The sequence below is a fragment of the Thermobia domestica genome, chromosome 14 (genome assembly GCF_964235325.1).
Source record: "Thermobia domestica chromosome 14, izTheDome1.hap1.1, whole genome shotgun sequence".
NCBI lineage: Eukaryota > Metazoa > Arthropoda > Insecta > Zygentoma > Lepismatidae > Thermobia > Thermobia domestica.
The window spans coordinates 48,446,788-48,466,167 of NC_137467.1; positions in this window are offsets into that span (position 1 = coordinate 48,446,788).

Sequence of the window (19,380 nt, forward strand, 5' to 3'; positions counted from 1 at the left end):
AAGATCATGCTTTGTGTGTTTGTCAGAAACTGTCATTCGTAAAATTTATGAGTGTATGACTTACCTTCTAAAAAAATTTCTAAAATTCTTATCAGCTGAAATATCTTCTGGACACATATATACAGCTAGCGAACGAAGATTTCGTTGCTTTTCGTCGTGATCTACTTTGCTGTATGTGAGAGTAGGATTTTCCTGGAACCTATTCCAGCTGTCCATAACAACCCAGGTGGCGAAACATGATAGTATTATGAGCGAAGAAGTCCACAATATTCTCCCAGATGTTGTCTCACCACTTGCAAGTAAATAGCTAACACCATGGAATGATGTTTCTTGAGCGTAGTTTCGTAAATACAACATTATTCACCTCTAGTATTGTCTAATATTCATATTAAATCCTCTGAAAGAAACAAATTAAATTAACTAAATCTGGGTAAAATATTTTAATTAATCAAAAGCGTAAAAAAGAATTAACTACAAGTACTTTTGATAATTTTCAAGACATGTTTTTTCAACATGAATCAAAATCGAGATATGGAATGTACGCATTCCATATTTAAACCCTACCTCAACTGTAACATTCAGAAAGAAGAAAATTAACTCACAACAATAAGGTCTGAGTAACATTAAACACGAATAACGTGTTGTAAATATGTTTAAATAAATGTAATTCAAATTGTGCAAGTAAGTTTATTTGCCAATTTATCCATTTAGTTTCTTTACGAACATCTTTCTTCTTGAAGACAGATAACCATATATACTGTCCACATTCTTTGACCTTGTCTTGCTTTTCCAAAGCAAGTTTTCACATATACATAAAATAAATAATTTTCTTTCCTCTTATAAAATTTTCAATTAACTGCTTTCTATTTATCATACACTAAACTGCTTTTAATAATTGAAGACAGAAATTACAGAACATCCCACGTCTACAGGAGTATTTTTTTGTTTTTAGAAGAAAGAAAGAAGACTAGAAAATTGGAATGCTGTTGTGTTTACCTGATTTTTTGAATTTTTAAAAAGGTTTTCATTTGGGTTTATTTATCATGCAAATAAATAGCCCCTAAAAGATGCTAAAATAAAAAACAAGAAACACAAACTAGGAAGAAAAAGAGGGAACTTGGGATGTTATGCAATTCAGATCGTCAATTGGATTGAAAATTAATGCTTTGATTCATATACTTTGTATTTACGTGAAATTGAAGCTGCTAAATCTTGCGTTGTGCTAATAACACTATCCAGTTGATTTCCGTTTATACTAGATTAAAGAATGGGGCGCGGTGGCTCAGTGGTAGAGCGTTTACCTCCGGCACTTGCGGTCCCTATTTCGCTCCCAGCTCGCGCCTTGTGAACTTTGTTGTGAACAAACACCGTGCTCGTTGGTTTTCTCCCACTTTCTTCATTCCACCATTTCATTCATTTCTCATTATCACCGTCTCCTTTAGTGTAACCGGTATATCGTGAGACGTAAAAATTAAGATTTTAATTAATTTTTAGATTTAAGTAACTAGTATTTTGAATGGAACAATAAACATAAAACGTTACATTGATGACTTAGTTTTTTCTCTGAACTAAGCTTAGTCGGGAGCGCTTATTTTTTTTCACTTTGACATTGTTAAAAACATATTATAACAATGTAAAATTGAAAAAAAACTAATCGCTGACTATTTATGACACTTTCGAATCCTTAGCTGAGACACTATTATGCCTATATACATGACACAAGAAGCATTATGCACATGAACATAGGAAATCAGTTTATTCATTTATACACATTCAGTGACCTCATTTAGTAAGTTCCCCACACAAACTAATAAAATAGTAGGAAGTAACAACCGCCATATATGTCAATTTCGTAGCAACCAGACATTTAAAAGTATTTACTAACCACATTGATGAACGTAATATTAATAAAATAAATTTACCTTTCTTGCTTTTTTATTTTTGCCTATATCAAATCGGCGTGTTATGAATAGTTAACATTTACGGTCCTAACGCTTTTCTCCAATCATTTTACATATATAATCATCTATTGTTAGTTTGTTTTTATTTTAAATAGATCTGTTTATAATAAAGTAGGGGGTTTATGCACAGAATCTCTTTCTTTTCGACTCCTTGCTTGCACTGAATAATATTTCCCACGTCCTTTATGGCTTGTCGACTTAAATAATTCGTCTTATCCCTCGTAGGTTCTTCAAATTATAACACATTATATTTCGAATGTATTTATCCAAAAAGTTTAAAAATTTAGTTGTTTGCATTACTCGTTCCACTAATACCTATTAGTTTTCAACCCAGCCTTATAAGAATTTGCGAACTGAAGACTGATGTGTCCTCACCCATTCAGTATTTTTCTTTCTAATTAAAATAATGTTTACACTGTACAAAATGTTCGATATAGCAAATCAAGCAGAAATTTTAAAAGATAATAACATAATTTCTGTTAACCTCTTTACCATGTTAAAATTCGTGTCACAAATTTATTTCGTGTAAGGAACGCTTACGCTTCTCTTTCTCCAAAAATATAGAAACATTTACTTTACTAATTAAACAGCTGTCTGAGATTAATTGTAACTTTAGGTATGACAAGGTAAGAGACACTCAAATTTGATATTCTATTGCATATAATATTGTAGAGTAGTAATGAATTTGATACTTCGTTTCATTCAGTGATTTTAGAAGATTGATGAGGAAAATATTACCCATTACCAAAGTAGACGGAAATATAACCCACTTAAGAATTTATTCCAACTTACTTGCAGTTTCATCATAGCTCCTACTATCGACCCACGACAATTCAACTTACTATGAAAACACATTTGCTAACAAACACAACGTCGAAGCTACTATACTAAGTGGCCCACATGTACAATTTCACAATTACTCCTTCTTTATCAATTTCTGAATTCCGTTTACAATTGCGCACTTGGCGGCAATTGACAAAAATAACACTTGTTAACAAATTAAAGGATGTAATATAATAAATCTGTCCAATATAACTGTAGTATAATTTTACTATCACCCTACATTCCGTATTAGAATAAGTTAAGTGTTTTATTTAAATATTGATGACAGTGCTTCTGATGCAGGAACGTTGTAGCTTTCTATATATTCTACCCTTTAAATTAACACAATATGCATCCATAATGAATTGGCAACTCACCAAGATTTCCCTGGTTGTGAGAACGTATATATATATATATATATATAGATATAGATATAGATATACGTTCTCACAACGAGGGAAATCTTGGTGAGGTGCCCTATATATATATATATATATATATATATATATATATATATATATATATATATATATATATATATATATATAATCAGAATGCACAATAAACTTTATTTGGGCACATTTTCATCTTTAGTTAATTGAGATGTAGGAAAAAGCTTAAAGATAGGTACTACCTTTACATCTTTCTGATAAATATAGAGGTAAACAAGAAAGTTCTGCCGCTTTTTGTAGAGATCTCTGTCCAATCGGCCTTTACACCGTGACTTGAATACGAATGGCGATAAACGAATATCAGTTGTCGATGTGGGTATAGCCCAATTACTACTTCAATGTGTCCGTATACACTGTGTACTTGCGTAAGGACAGAGTGAATATGAGACCTCCACAGCGCGTCATAACGTCATGTATGCTGTACGGGTTCAAGCTGGGGTCAAACGCTGAATCAACGGGGTCGAAGTTATGCTGGTCCTTTTGTGAGAGTGTCGTGATTATGTTTTCAGTCTAATGGTGGTTTATCAAGTTTATGAAACGCTTGAAGACTCACTACATGCCGGAAAACCAACACATGTAACATAGATCTAGAGAGAGTAATTGAGGCGAACAGTGGCCAAAGATATAAGGAACTGGGACTACAACACAGTGCGAGTTGAGCAAAAATTGACAGCACGTCCATCAACTTGAGAAGCACTACAAGTTGGGACTATGGGATTTAACATGATTTAACTCATGCCAGAAGGCAACGCAAGCACACTTTTCCTTCTTTGACATCTGAGAAAGCAGCCATTTCTAGACTGGGAGTTGACATGTGATGAGACGTGAGCCCTGTTATCACTAGCTAGTATCCAATAAACCGTTTCCAACACAGCAGAAAACTGCGCTGCACAGGGAAAATGCCACCTGCGTGTTTGTTGAACTTCTCAATACATCGTGCATCGGGAACTGCTACCAACTGGTCAGAGCATCAATACAACTGTGTTGTGTGAGCTGTTAAGTAGTATTCAAGGAAAGATCGTAACTCTGGGGCCATCAGTTTTGAATCGCAAAGTGTTCCTCTTATTATAAGAGAACACTAACCGCCGTGTGGTTAGGGTGACCCACGACACCATTCTACTTCTTGTATAGAAAACACTGTTCCGTCCATCATACTTGCCGGACACTGCACCGTCCAATCCATTCCTCGGGCAGTCACCTCCGAGGACACGAGTTGAAATCTCTAGCAGAGGTGCTAAATACACTAACACTTTCCTCGCTTAATGGTCTACCACATCCTACCGACATGAAACCATTGCATTCCAAAACGTTGGCCGAAGGTCGTGTATGCTGATGGGGATTGTTTTGTTTCTCCCAGGTATGTGAGTAGGTGGGCGGCACCTCACACCCGGTAGCTGAAAAATCGGCTTTGTTTGAGGGCCTCCAGATAAAGAGGACTAAATTTTCGAGGGCTCTCCGGTACGCGATGCCACTCGTATCGTCCAGCTATGAAAAATCGAACACCACTAAAACTCGTTCCTCTTACGGCCCATTTTTTGGATTCGTTCGTTCTCTTTTGCAACCGCTATTTTAACATAGCAAAAATTACATAACATTTGAACACATATTAACATCCCAATTTCAACAGAGATTACGAACACGTATTTTCTCAAATAACATAACACAGAATAATGGGGCAGTATTCGTTCCCTTTTATATCCTTTTTTCTACCCATACGAATAACAGCAGAAAGACTAAAACATTTTTAACTTCTATTTAAATCCGCAGAGAATGAACCAATAGCAGGGATGTACCTTTTATCAACCCCTCTGTAACATAGCAGAAATTACACAAGAAAGGCTAAATAGCAAAGACTATAAATAAAACTATAGCATACCGCAACCCTTATTTAACTTAGTAGATCTACCACAAGACATGCTACATAAATTAGACTATGAGCACATTCTACCACCAATATTTAACACTAAGGAGATTTGACCAGGTATAGTAAACTTATTTATGACATATTTTTTGAGTGAACTCGTTCTCTTTTCCAATCCTTTATTTCAACCCTTATATGACACAGCAAAATTACATAATACTATTACCACATACCAAAGACTACTAACATAATGGGGTGTATTTGTTCTGTATTACGAGCACATTTTTATGAACTGCTAACATTGAAAACTTAGATTTGACAACATTGAAGTCACAATTTTTGATTGGACGTTTGTAAAAAGATTACGGCATCTTTTATGTAACAATATTTAACATAACCGATTTTTGTATTTATAAGAATCTTGCTTTTGTTTCAAATGCATTATATTAAAATATTTTTAAAAAAGTATTTATGTTTTTAATTATTGTTTATTAAATAGTAAACGAAATTAACAAGTATAATTTAAATAATTACCACTCGCATATATTTTTTGTAAAATGTAATATGAACACCTTAATAAAGACGCAACACCCCCCTGAGTCCAAACCCAGCGGAGTACCAACAGCAGTAGCAGCAGCAGCAGAAGAAGAAGTAGATGAAAAGTAAATTTCACCTAAGTAGTTTTATCCAAGTTCTATTACGGTAGTTTATGTGGGACACACCCTTTTATGTCAATTTTAGCCGACATCCATGATACTTGGTATCTAGAGGTTTCTGAACATTCTGATATACATACGAATTCTGTATTTGTTTTGACCTACATCTCATAGTTTATGTGGGACTTTTTGTGTCAGTTTTAGCCGATTTGCTGGAATCATGGTATCTATATGCTTTCGAACTAATATTATTTTAGTATATACCCGTATTATTTTATTAGAACGAATAACATTGCGAATACAATTTTTGATTTGAAATAGATATTACATTTTTCCGTGATATGCCCGCTTTTGTTCATTTGAACCAATTTTCATGAAACTTAGTATAGTAGCTAGAGGTTTTGGAACATGCTGATTACGTATATTATATTTGTTTTTACAGATCCTATAGTTTATGCGAATTGTAATTTTAGAAAAATATTTATTTATGAAGGGTATTAATTTTATTTTTTTTTTGCAGGTTTTAGAAAATATCAGTAGAAAATATCAGTAAGCATTAAGAATAATACGTCATTAGATGATACACTTTTCCGTTTTCTATAGTGAGAAGATACCCAATAATAGAAAACAAATCATGAAAAATTAACCCATACCTTTCCAAATATATTTTTTTTTGATGTCTTGTAGATGTTTGCTTTAATTAGTCTACTTAGAGTCCAAGTAATATTAACAAAGCGAAATTTATTTTTCTCACCGTTTACCTGTGCACAGGTGACCGCCTCCAAAAGTACTAGAAGTGCTAACTGGACTTTTAGTATATATTTACGAGCAAGAGAGAAAACGAATTTAAATATTTAGTTGTATTTAGCACATCATTTTTTGTATTTTACAAACGGGACTAAACAATATTTATAGCATATAATTCAGAAAAAATGTATATGTATGTGTATATACATATATGTGTATATGCATGTGTGTGTATATAAGATAATTGTAAATAGACACACTAAATTATGCAATTAATTGATACATTTCTGTAAACATACCACTGGCGGATCTAGCCCCATTCCTTGGGTACCTAGGCCCCCAATTTTTTAATTAACAGAAATAATTGAAGCTATTAGTTATATAGTTTTGAAAGTTTATATTAAGCTCATGATATACATCTCATAATCAGGTTCTAGTTGTCCGCAGTTTTTACTTTCTAGATCCGCTTCTTCAGCAGATACGTACATCATGATTTTTAACTCTATGTATCTTTAGGATGGAAAGTTATGAAACAATTAGCATGAACTCTGGCATTACACTTTACACAGGCCTTAGTAATACTTTTATGTTACCGTCCACACTTTTGGTGCTAATCATTTTCCTATTGGATGTCTGACCTTGTCTAGGCGAACGCAGTCAGGAATACGCTTGTTGGATGCCTTCCGGGTTTCTTCCTAGAGATAGTCGTTGCATACGTTCCGATATGTGATTGGATGGCTGTTCCTGTACATGTCAAAAAGTCCGTGCTGCTCCTTTGCTTTCGGACTTGTATAAATGCAATGGGGTGCATATCGTTGCATTGAGAGGATATATTCAAAATTGCTGGTACCATTCCTTCATACGAATGTTAATTCTGTAAGCAGCAATATTTTGATCCAACGTATCAACACTTTTTTCAACATTAGCATACTGCAGTGTAAGTTAGTTGACATATATCTATAATTTTCTTTTTTGTACCTGACTCCAATGCTTTGCTTTACGTAATAAACATACGCCTACCTTATCTATACCACACATTACAATACTATTATATCTGTGTCACACAATTGTTATGCCTGAAACTACGTCTGTGTTCTGATTATATGAGCCACCTAGCAATTACTTTCTTTCTTTGCGGTTTTTTAGAGTTGAAATAAAAAAGGGTTGTAACGAAAATATAATATGGAACATATTGGTTGCCATTCCTTAGCAGTTTGTGTTGACACAAAGGAAAATTTTCGTGTCAGTTTTCGTAATAGTAATGGGCATAAATAACTATTATAATTGATTTTTCATTGTTTGCGATGTTTTGCAACACACAAATATTGCGTTGACTGATACGTAATTTAGCTATTATTTCATTAATGTGTGTATCTAAAGTTATCTTAAACTTAGGCAATGTAGATATAGCAGGCAAATACTGTAAACACCGTTTTGTATTTACAACTAGATTGCAGCTATGAGGTAAAGTAATGCAAACCAACAACTTCTATAAATTATATTCCAACCTTGCTACAGTTCTCATTGCCCCATTACTGGGGCGTCTGAGTTTTAAAATAGTTAACAATACAAAACTATATTATTCAAAGAAGATATACATCGTTTTAGAATATATAATTACCTAAAAGAGTGAGTAAACAAAATTGAATAAACTTTAAAATACTTAAAGATAAATAAAATAATTCACCTTTTCCTACCAAATATTTTGCTGGGATTGAGACAAGTTCTCTCCTTTCCAAAAGCACCATATAAACAAACAGAAACTCCAGTTCCTTTGTTGCCACATACCAAACCCATCGAACACTAAAATAATTACTTTTAAATAACATGGTAGGTACAAGGAAAAATAAAAATTTGGCTGTCTCATTTTTGGTGCAATGTGAATATATTGGTGAACGAAAATACGCGAGAAATAGCTTTTTCTCACACGTTTTAAAATTTTGCTAATAATAATAATAATAAAACACGTTCGTTATTAGAATGTTATAGTTTCTTTTATACTAAAATTAAGTGTTTCATATGTTGAAATACTCTAAATAATAGTAGTGCGAAATTCGGGAAAATGGAGAGTTTGAGTAAAATTGCAGTTATCAATAAAATAAGTAGAAATTACAAAAAGAAAAAAAACAACGGATAAACAGTAAACTGGTAACTGCTCAACTTGCGAGAACCCCTCAATATGAAAACCCAAATACTTGGTTGCGAAGTGGAATTGCTCAGCTATTAGATATGTTAATGGCAAAATGTAGATTTCCAACATTAGGCAGGGCTAACATTATGGAATCAGAATGTAACGGGATATAAAGGCCTGTCCACCAGCCTTCCCGAGATTTCATCTATTCTTTGGAAATGCTGCAGTCATCGCCCTTGGGAGTTCGTCGCCTGGCAGATGTCAACAACATCAGACCACGTCGCCCGATATCAGCTTCAGTCATTAAAATTGAAAACTGTTTGCTTACTACAAGGAAGCTCCTTGTATGTATTTTGTGTAATAAACAGTGGTAGCAACCTTCAGAACCTTAACCTCTAACAGTCTCATCCGCGTTTGCTATTTTCCGTACTTCTGGTTTGATCAGCTGCTTTCTCAATAAGTTTGTTTCCACTGGACTCTCATAGTCATGCCTTATTGTCGTTCAATGGACGCTCCGAACATTTACCCAGGGTCTGTGACACAACTAGGAAGCATCTCTACAGAGTAAGTATGTGTCGTCAGGAAAAAGTTCTTTCCTTCCTGCTTTGGTACAAGAAATTCTTGACGACGTTTGCATCCCGGAACGGACTTTGGAGAAGTCACGCTGTGTCATCGATAGGAGTGCAGGTGCACTCGAATTGTGTCTATCTGGGGTAATGAACGGGGCCATGACTGCGTGGAAATTTCGATCTGTTCTTCCGCATGACGTCAGAGAGACAGTCGGAACAAATAGACTTGAGAAAGCTTGATCTTGGTCAGTTTGAGCCCGGTCATTTTGGCTTGGTGATTGTTGTGGGTCGACTTGCTGAGAGGAGACCAGACGATGGTAACTTAACCGCAGTACTACTTCACCGAAGGTCCACTTGGCTTACCGAAGAACTTCAGACCATCCTCAGAAGGACCAGACATCGGCCTGCTCATCTTGTTATTGTGGGTGAGACTGAATCTTAGTTGCTATTCCCTTGCTCTACCATCTATCCCTTCACACACCTTAAGCTACCATTCTCTAATTTGAAAACCGTTCTTTTATTGGTTATATATTTGCTCTACCATTGCCCAGTTGCTTTAGCCCTCTCGAGCTACGCACCCCCCCCATTCTTCACTTTGTGTTACAAGAATAATCCAGATAGATCTTTCTGTTTTCGTTTTGAGAAGCAGCGAATGTTGGTGAAGACTTCGTTTGGGAGGCTTTGAATCGAGTTGTAGAGTTCAATGCAAAGTTTATGGAAAAGATCGTTTTGTTATTGATTTCCATCATGTTTCCTTACCTGTAGCGGAGGAGACCAGAAGGGAAATTTTACCTCTGATGAGTATATAAAAAAGTGCAACGGTATAGTCATTATTAAGAAATTAAGAATAAAGGTAGCAGTTGCCACGAACATGACTTGCAGATGCTAACGGGCTGATTGAGAATGGGGTGATGAAAATGCGTCCCAATCTTATTATAATCAAACAAAAGATGTTTATGTGTTTTGAAGCAAACTTATTGTGTAAGAGTACTGGTGTTACTTTGACGAATTGTGGTTGCATACCAAAACTGAAATTAAGTCAAAAATATATATGTGACCATACCGTTACAGTGTACGATGTTTGACAAGGAAAAACGATTTTTCGAGAGCGTAGGAGGTGAAACGAAAATGAATCTCTTATACATAAATAATCATTATAATGTCATTAGTAATTTATCTGCCGCATTTAGTTGTTAGTACTTTTCGATACATGTTATAAAAAATATGATCATTAAGAAAAACATTTACGTCACTGTAAGGCATTATGTCCTAAATGCAAGAAAAATCCTCCGGGAAAAACAGAAGAAGTACTAAATTGTGATAAATATAACAGGTGTGTTTATGGTAGCAAATGCATGGAGTGTTATTTACAAAGGAATTTTTGTTCGCAGTTAAAAGTGTACACAATAAGCCTCAAATCATACGCTGTTAAGAAGAACAGAAATCCTCATAATGTGGGGATACGTATTGTGTAAGTTGTTAAAAAATAATGCTGAGCCGTCATATATGCTATATTCGTCCTGGAAAATTTTCAACTACAGAAAAATGAGTGATTATGTTCTAGGATATTGAATCCAGACATGACGAAGTATTATGAGATTACGCGAGTAACTTACTTATTACACACCAAGTATGTTACACAAGTATGTAGTAAACACGAAAATATTTTTATTGAGCAGGTTGTGTTGTTGCCTTTCTCGAATATTCAAGTACCAAATACTTGAAGTTTATAGATAGTGTAAATTTCCTACCTATGGCGTTGGCTAAACGATATGAAGCATTTAGAGTAGACGAACTAAAGCTTATTTTCCTTACTATTTGAACACAAAAGAAAGTCGAAAGTGTGAACGACCTATGTCCAGCCCAAAATGTTATGGCTATAAGTACAAAAAGAAGAAAGAGCAAAAACAGTTTATGCGCTGATATGATATTTCCTCAAAACAACCATTTAATTTTAAAGAGAGATAGATTTGCTACTGATGCGTAATTGTTGAAGTATTACGTAATAGTAGGGGTGCTGTCTGTCAAAAGTTACAGAATACTTCAGATTGTGATAAGAAGTTGCCACTTTGGAGACAGGCTAAGGATGGCATATAGACTTATTTAAGAAGTGGAGCCACCCCTGAAAGTGATGTAAATTCAATATGATAGCTTTAATTCAAAATGGCGCCACATATTGCGATTTTCACTTCGATTTCTTAATACGTAAGATATATGAGAGTGTTTGGTAGCAATTTACATGTTTTCCGCTCAAGAATACCATTTTGTGTGTTAAAAAAGGCTAGAACCAGTACATGGGAACATACACTCATAAGAAATTGAATTAGATATATTTAACTTCTGGCATACGGAAGACATGAATGACAGTTGAAATCTTAAAATATTTTAGCTATAATATAATTATAGTTTTAACTGTGTTACTACAATCCTAAACTATTTTCCTAATTCTTTTTATTTTTTCTTCCTTTTTGTGTGTATTACAGGTCAATAATTAATCTGCAGTATTTCTTCCTTAAGCTGTTTGGAGACTTTTTCCAGTAGTTACGACATCCCAGACTTCATGAGTTAATTGTTTAACACATCATGGAAAAACATAAATTTCCAACTTGTGCCTGAATCTGAACTTGAATCCAACCAGCCATTGGTGACATCGACCTTACATTGGTTTTTGTATATCATATGCCAGAGTCCTGGTGTGGGTGATTTATGTTGTCCAAGAAATAATCCTAACCAAAGGAACAACAATTCTGGATGCATATCTTTGGCTAGAAATTTAGAACATATCAAAGAATTTGGGGGGTTAAACACAAATATTAGCTTGGAGAAATTTGATGAAGACACGATGGAGTGGAAAAAACATTCTTGCTGAGAAAACCTAAGTGGCATAAATCCTGTGTATTAAATTTCAATTAAGCAAAATTGGAAAGAGCTAAAAAGAGGAATCGAAGTAGTGAAGATAGTGAATACTTGAGCTCCTGCCAACGGGAGAGATGGAGAATATCATCATGCTCTTCAAGTCCTGATATAGATGTGTGCTTTTTCTGTTAAATTCCTGGTTCGAGAAGTGATCCTCTATTCAACTTTACAACCTTCCAAGTTGACGAAAATGTCCGTGTGTATGCAATTCTACAACAGGATAAAATGTTGCTTCCGAAACTGTCCAGGGGCGATATGATTGGACAAGAAGCCAAATATCATGCTAAGTGTCTGACGATATTATATAATAAATGTAGAACAATGACTGAAAAAAAAAACAAATAATTTATTTCAGTTATGCGAGAGCGTTGCTTTTGCAGAATTCATAGACCGCATATAATTCATCACTAAAACTTTCTCAGAGTCTCGCCCAGTTTTAACAATGTAGATATTAACTAAAATGTACGGTTCAGGGGTATCTCAAATGTTAGGAACTTCTCTAAGTGAACTTGTAAATGTAAATACTTCACGCTTAGGTCAAAGAATTCTTGTATATTTCCCTCATCTTACAACATAAAAGACTGGACGCGATATGATTGTTTATAATAAAGATGTTGGAGAGGCTGCGCGTGACGCATGTCAGCCTAACTCAGACGCTAATGCTATTGCACTTATGAGAGTAGCAAAAATAATCCGGTAGGATATGACTGATCACCAGTGTGCATTTGAAGGAGAATTCACCGAAAATTGTCAGGTAGCGTCAGTACCCCGAGGAATACTTGCTCTTGTCAATATGATACATTATGGTTCTTCAATGGAAGAAAATAGAAAAATAACTCAGACATCGTTGACTATATCTCAACTTCTTATGTACGGTATGCAAACTCGCAAGCCTGGTGGTTAAGGAAATCTTCATAGTTTAGAACATGAACCACCACTTTCGATATTCTTAGGAATGATGATACATGAAAAGACCCGAAAGAAAGAACTAGTGACAGCTCTTCATGACCTGAGTCTATCAATAACTTTCACCAGAGTTCTATAGATGTCTTCATTAGTCGGAGCAAGAGCCGTTAAAAAGTATCAGGAAGAGAACATTATTTGTCTATTTAACGTGATAAATCAACTGTTTACAGTAGCTGCTTACGACAGCATTGACCATAACCCTACAAGTTGAACTTCAGAGACTTCTTTTCAAGGGACAAGTATATTGATATTTCAACAAGTCACGCCAGAATGCCACTTTGTTCCGAGAAGCCTGCAACTCCCGTTTCCACAAACCGATTATAAATTACGTAAGGTTCCCGAACTTCCAGATGATTTTGTGTTGTGCTACTGGCATTCCTCAAAACAAACAAACAAGAAGTTTCGACGTGTTCATCAACAACGGCGCCTGCTATATTGAATGGAGAAGCACATCTGGAAAAAAAGCAAGAACTGGAGTGGTTGTGGTTACAGCGAGTTTCAAATCAGACGACACAATCCAATGAGGCTATATCTTGGGGTGCTTTCCATGCTAATCTCCATTATACGCCAAAAGAGTCCTTATCAGTTATGCAGTATGCACTATGCTCCCATTATTCCGTGAAGATTCATCAGTGGCTATGGTGAAACATGGCATGGACATTGTTAAACACATAACCCAACATCTCAATGAAGATAAAACTCCAGTCATTGCAATGTATCAGCCTCTGTTTGCAAAAGCATAGCTTATACAGTGTAACTGGCCAGAATAATATGCAGAAGGAAATATTGTCATAATGTTCGGAACTTTTCACAAAGAGCAAACCTTGCAACAAGTAATTTAACAGTGGATGAAGGGCAGTGGTAATGAAGGTGTGCTTATAGGCACTGGTCTCTACTCTTCTGGTTCAGTGGATGCCTGTCTGAAAGTTGCACATGTTATTAAAGAGAGAAGACTTCATCAAACCATAGCAGCTGCATTGTTTCAATTACTTCACCAGGCCCACGAAGAATATGGAGAGAACCTCGATTTTCGACAGTAGTGCATTACTACATGCAAAGAAAGTCCTATGTTCCAGTACTGGAAAAAATGCCTGCAACTTGAAATTCTGAAACTTCTGTTTGTACGATCCATTCGGCAGGGTAACTGTATCGTGAGCGTCTCAAGAAATGCGTCCGTGTTTGTTTTGTCTTAGATCATCACCGCTATGCAAGATGAATACACATTGACTTAAAAAAACTAGGCCGAAGCAGAAACTAAACTTGCGCGTGTACATGAAAAATTCATGTCTGGAACATTCGTCGCCCAGAAAAGCAACCGTTTATTTTCTGCTATTAGCATAAACCAAGCCCACGTGCAACACAATGCATTTGAATATATGATGCAGGAGAAGTGTTACTCACAGAAATCCAGCAGCTTTACCAAGATGGATGAATAGTGGTCCAGAAGTACAGCGCCTTCTTCAAGACTTTGATTAATCAAGTAGTGGAGTACTTTTTGAGAGACAGAATCGACAACAGCATGAAAAATACACGGCCCTCCAGGCGAAGTTCAGAGAAAAAGTACTGGCTGTGAAAAATAGTTTTAAGGAATTATGTAATCCATTCTTAGATTGTGGTAAAGATTTGATTGTCATTGATGGTAAAGTTATAGTTGACCAGAAAGTGGTTCATGTAATCACAACCGCAGAAGAGGAAGGAAAACGTCTTTTTAAAAGCTTTTGTTGAAAACCGATGATTCACAAATCAGAAACGATTTTTCAACTACTTACGAAAAAACGTCGTTTTCTTCTCAGCAAACCCACTGATTCTAATTCAAAGAGCAGGCTTTCTAATTCCGATGTGTTGTGAATCCTGAAAATTAATGAGCAGCCACTGATTGTTTCATGATTTTTTTGCAGGCTTGCATTAAGAAGACAGTGTTCTATAGCAATGCCGGAATCATGGTAGCCAGCAAAGTTGAGCTGTGCATTAATTTCACATGTCTTGTGAAATTAAACAAAACATCGACGGAATATTGTACAATGTTAAACGAAGTCTATAGCGATAGTGCTATGTCACGTGCGCGAGTTTTCGAATGAGTGAAACCATTTTCCGAAGGTAAGGAGGAGGTTGAAGATTACGAACGGCCCAGCTGCTCTTTGAGTTCAAGAACGGACGAAATTGTTCAAAAAGAATAATGCACTTGCGCGGAAAGTCAGACGTCTGAGCATTCGGATGATTGCAGACATGAGGAACATTAACAAAAAGACACCAAGGTAAGTTTTGCATGATAATTTAAACATGAGAAAAAATTATTCAAAAAATGTCTCGAAAAACCTCTCTCATTAATAAAAACACTTTCGAAAGCCCATTTGCTCTGACCTCATGGAACAACTCAAAGCAGAACCAGACTTGCTAACACGTGTCATCACATGTGATGAATCATGGATATTCAGTATTAGCCCGACACTAGGCGTCAATTCATGCACTCGAAGACTCCCACATCGCTGAGAATGAAAAAAGCACGAACGAACAAGTGAAAATGTAAAGCAATGCTCATCGTTTTCTTTCTTTTTTTTTTGTAGATATCAGGTGTATCATTATGGCTGAATGGGTACCTCAGCGTGTAACGGAGAATCAATTCGCCTGTCCATAATGTGAAGCAGTTTATGGAGCCAAGTGCATTCCTGTTCTCGTCCATCCTACGCATTCCCCAGACCTATCTCCCTGTTATTTTTATCTATTCCAAAAAGTGAAAGTGCATTGAAAGGAACACATTTTCAGTCTGTGGATCAGGTGAAACGAAAAATAGCAAAGCTTTTCAACAGTTTGTCATGTGATGCAAAGCTACAGCATTGTTTTGAACAATGGAAGGCACGTGTGCAGCGGTGTAAAGAAAGGGTATAATGGTATATTGAAGGGAATACCAGTCAATTGTAAACTTCATTGATTAACATTTGTAACCAGTCTCGTTATTTAATTTTGGGATCACGGGTTCTATCCCAGCCCCCGCCAAGTGAACTTTGTGGTGGACAAACACCGTGCTCGTGGGTTTTTTCGGGGTTCTCCCGTTTCCTCCCACTTTCTACATTTCACCATTTCACTCATCTCTCATAATCACCGTCTCCTTTAGCCTAACCGGCATAACCGTGGGACGTAAAACTCAGAGATTTCATTTCGTTATTTATTTGCCATACCTCGTTTATGGAATCTCAAGTAGTTATTTATGTAGTCCGAGCTTCGTCGTGGCTAAGCGGTTAGCGTACGCGCCTTTAGCGTGGGAAACCCTCGTTTGATTTCCCGCGGGAGCTCATGTGGTTCGGATTTCACGTTAATCAGTAGGTCAACGTCTCATATACCCTCGCTGCTGAAAGAGACGCTAAACTAAAATCAACTCAAGAACTCCATTATTTATGTAGTCAGTTTTGGAGAAATAAAATTACCACTTGGCGATTATTTTGGCTTCTTAAAGGACGACTTACATAATACAGGTCCCGATGCAAATATTAGAGAAATTTTTAGTGGTAGGACAAAAACTTATGCTTATGGGGCTTCAAGTAAAATTACTATCAAACATTTTGTAAGATAAGTGGGATTACTATTAATAGCAATAAAATAAAAATTGTTAATATTGAAAACATTAGAAATACGATCTTAACGAAGCCACTCCGGCAACTGTAACAAACCCATGTAAAATTTATCGTGTAGAAGACAACAGAATTATTAGTAATGAGGGAATGAAAACCTACCAATTGGTACATATAAAACTTAAAAGATTGGGTGGTAGTTACGATACAGTTTCTTACTGTTTTAGTTACCTTTACTACGTTAATAATTCCACAGATCTTTGTGTACATTTGAAATACGGTAGTGCTTATACGTTTTATGTATTTGTATAATTACATATTGCTAATGAATGTATGGTGTTATCAATTAATTAATAGTACATGTTTTTTGTCATATTCTATCTATATAAATGATTATTTTAGAGAAGGTGCTAAGTGACAAAACCAGAGTAATATTTGACGGTAATAATGACGATATGAATTCAATGTATATTCGTTCAAATGTTAATAATAGTAGAGTTGTAATGGGGAGTGTGTAAAGTATGTTACACACTTCCCATTCATTGACAAGGCACTTTCTACATGTTCTAGACTTACTGCACTAATAAGTAAATATTTATATGATTGTTGTTTGAAGGGTAAATTTTCTAAATTTACTTTTGAGGAAGATACTGCCACAGCAAAACGTATTCAACCGTACTCAACACACACACACATATATATATATATATATATATATGTGTGTGTGTGTGTGTATGTGTGTGTGTGTGTGTGTGTGATTAACAATCCGCATTCTTTAGGCGTCAAAACGTGTTAGGACACAAAATATTCAGTTATAACAATCTCATTTGCAAGAGGCAGAAGGAAAATATATGTAGAATATTTTTCGTAATATTAAATATAATCAATGTGTTGAATAGAAATTAAAGAAACATGTTTGTTTGATTCATAAATTGTATTGCGGTTGAAGGTTCCTCCGGCATATATATACTTGGTATTATTGTTTAGTTTTCCTTTTCGTTTTAAAATTTCTTTTGAAGTTTTAAAGTGTTTGGAAAAATATTTACAATTATGAAATTGTTTCTAAATAACGATTAAATAATCTGTTACATATATATCGATAATTTATATTGGTAAGACAAATAAAAAGTTAATTTTGCATACTCATGACATATCCAACATGAAATGTTTACTTTCAAAACTATTAGAAACCAAGACGTGAGACTTTTTTCTTGTACTCAAGTGTACTTTATACCGTATATGCAAAGTTAGAATATGATTGTAAGCAATAGTTTGGAAAGCTCTGGTATACAAATGTCCATGCGTCCTTAACGAGAGTATTCAAACGAGAGTATTAATATATTGCTTTACAACAGAATGAAAGGTGCTCAGTTATTATTTTAATTTTTAGTAAAAAATTCGTATTTCAAACATGTACTAAGGACATGTTTGATATCTCCTTTAATGAAATAGTAACGTAATTGAGAAAAAAAACTTGGAATGTATTCTGTACTTCATAATAAAAACAGAATAACTAACTTTTGGTTAACGTGATATCGTACTTTTGTTCTTAAGTCCGATAAAACGTTTCCTCGTCAGTATGTAGCTTCATGGATAATTTCATCGCAAAATACCTCCGTTAATTTGAGTGTCGTAGTTGCACATGCATCTTTAAGTTTCTTATACATAATGATAAATTGGAAGTATATAATATGTTTGTGTATAGTAAATTATATATTTTAGGATGGCTGTCTCTAAAGGAATTAAATTTGATACACATGCTAGAAATAATTAATTAACTAAAAAATAAGATTGTCAATTTCAGAGTAGATAAAACGTCCACTTTTAAGTTTCTACTACTTTACTACACTGCTTTCCAACACATTCAACATCAAAACACAAAGACATGTCATACTGTGGGACCAAAGTTGTTATTCTAAAGTCGATAAAGTCAACCTCTTTAGAATGGAAGCAGTGCGTAGCAGTAACCCCAATAGAATTTAGCCATGAAAGTATTCATCCAAAAGGATTGCTTAACGGATAGTATCAAATGACGATAGTTTACAATAATGAGGATTTCAATAAATTATTGTAATTTGAATTTGATTGTTCTCTAGGGGCCGCGGTTGCTCAGTGGTAGAGAGTTCAATTTTTTGCATGGTGTCCGGGGATCAAACCCAGGTCCCGCCAAGTAAACTTATTGCTGTAAAAGCACCGTGTGCGTGGGTTTCCTCGGGGTTCTCCCGCTTCCTCCTACCTTCTTCATTCCACCATTTCATTCGTTACACATCATCACCGTCCCCTTTAGCCTAGCCGGCATAACGTGGGACGTAAAACGTATAAATTTAATTTTGATTATTCTCTATCAGATCTTGAATGTTAATTAGTTGTCAACTTCTCACTTAAAGAAACGGTTTCAGTCTTCGGGTTTAGTTTGTAGCTTGAGACCAAAAAGTATTTCCTACTAGGTGTGAGCACATAGTAATTTGATTCATGTATTATTCACCCAAAAAATTTGACTTTGTTACAGGGAGCCAGGTGGCTCGCTTATAGACTACCTACTTCTGGTTTATGGGCGAAGTATGTTTGAAGTTCATAATATAGTATCTATAAGTATTCTGGGGAGTTCTTTTAAGAACGAATAACGTTTTCTAACAAAGTTTGCATTACTTAAGTGTATATTTTCACCAAACTGACTTTCAGATTATCGGAAATTGTTTATAAATGAACTCGGTATTATCATAAATAGTTTAA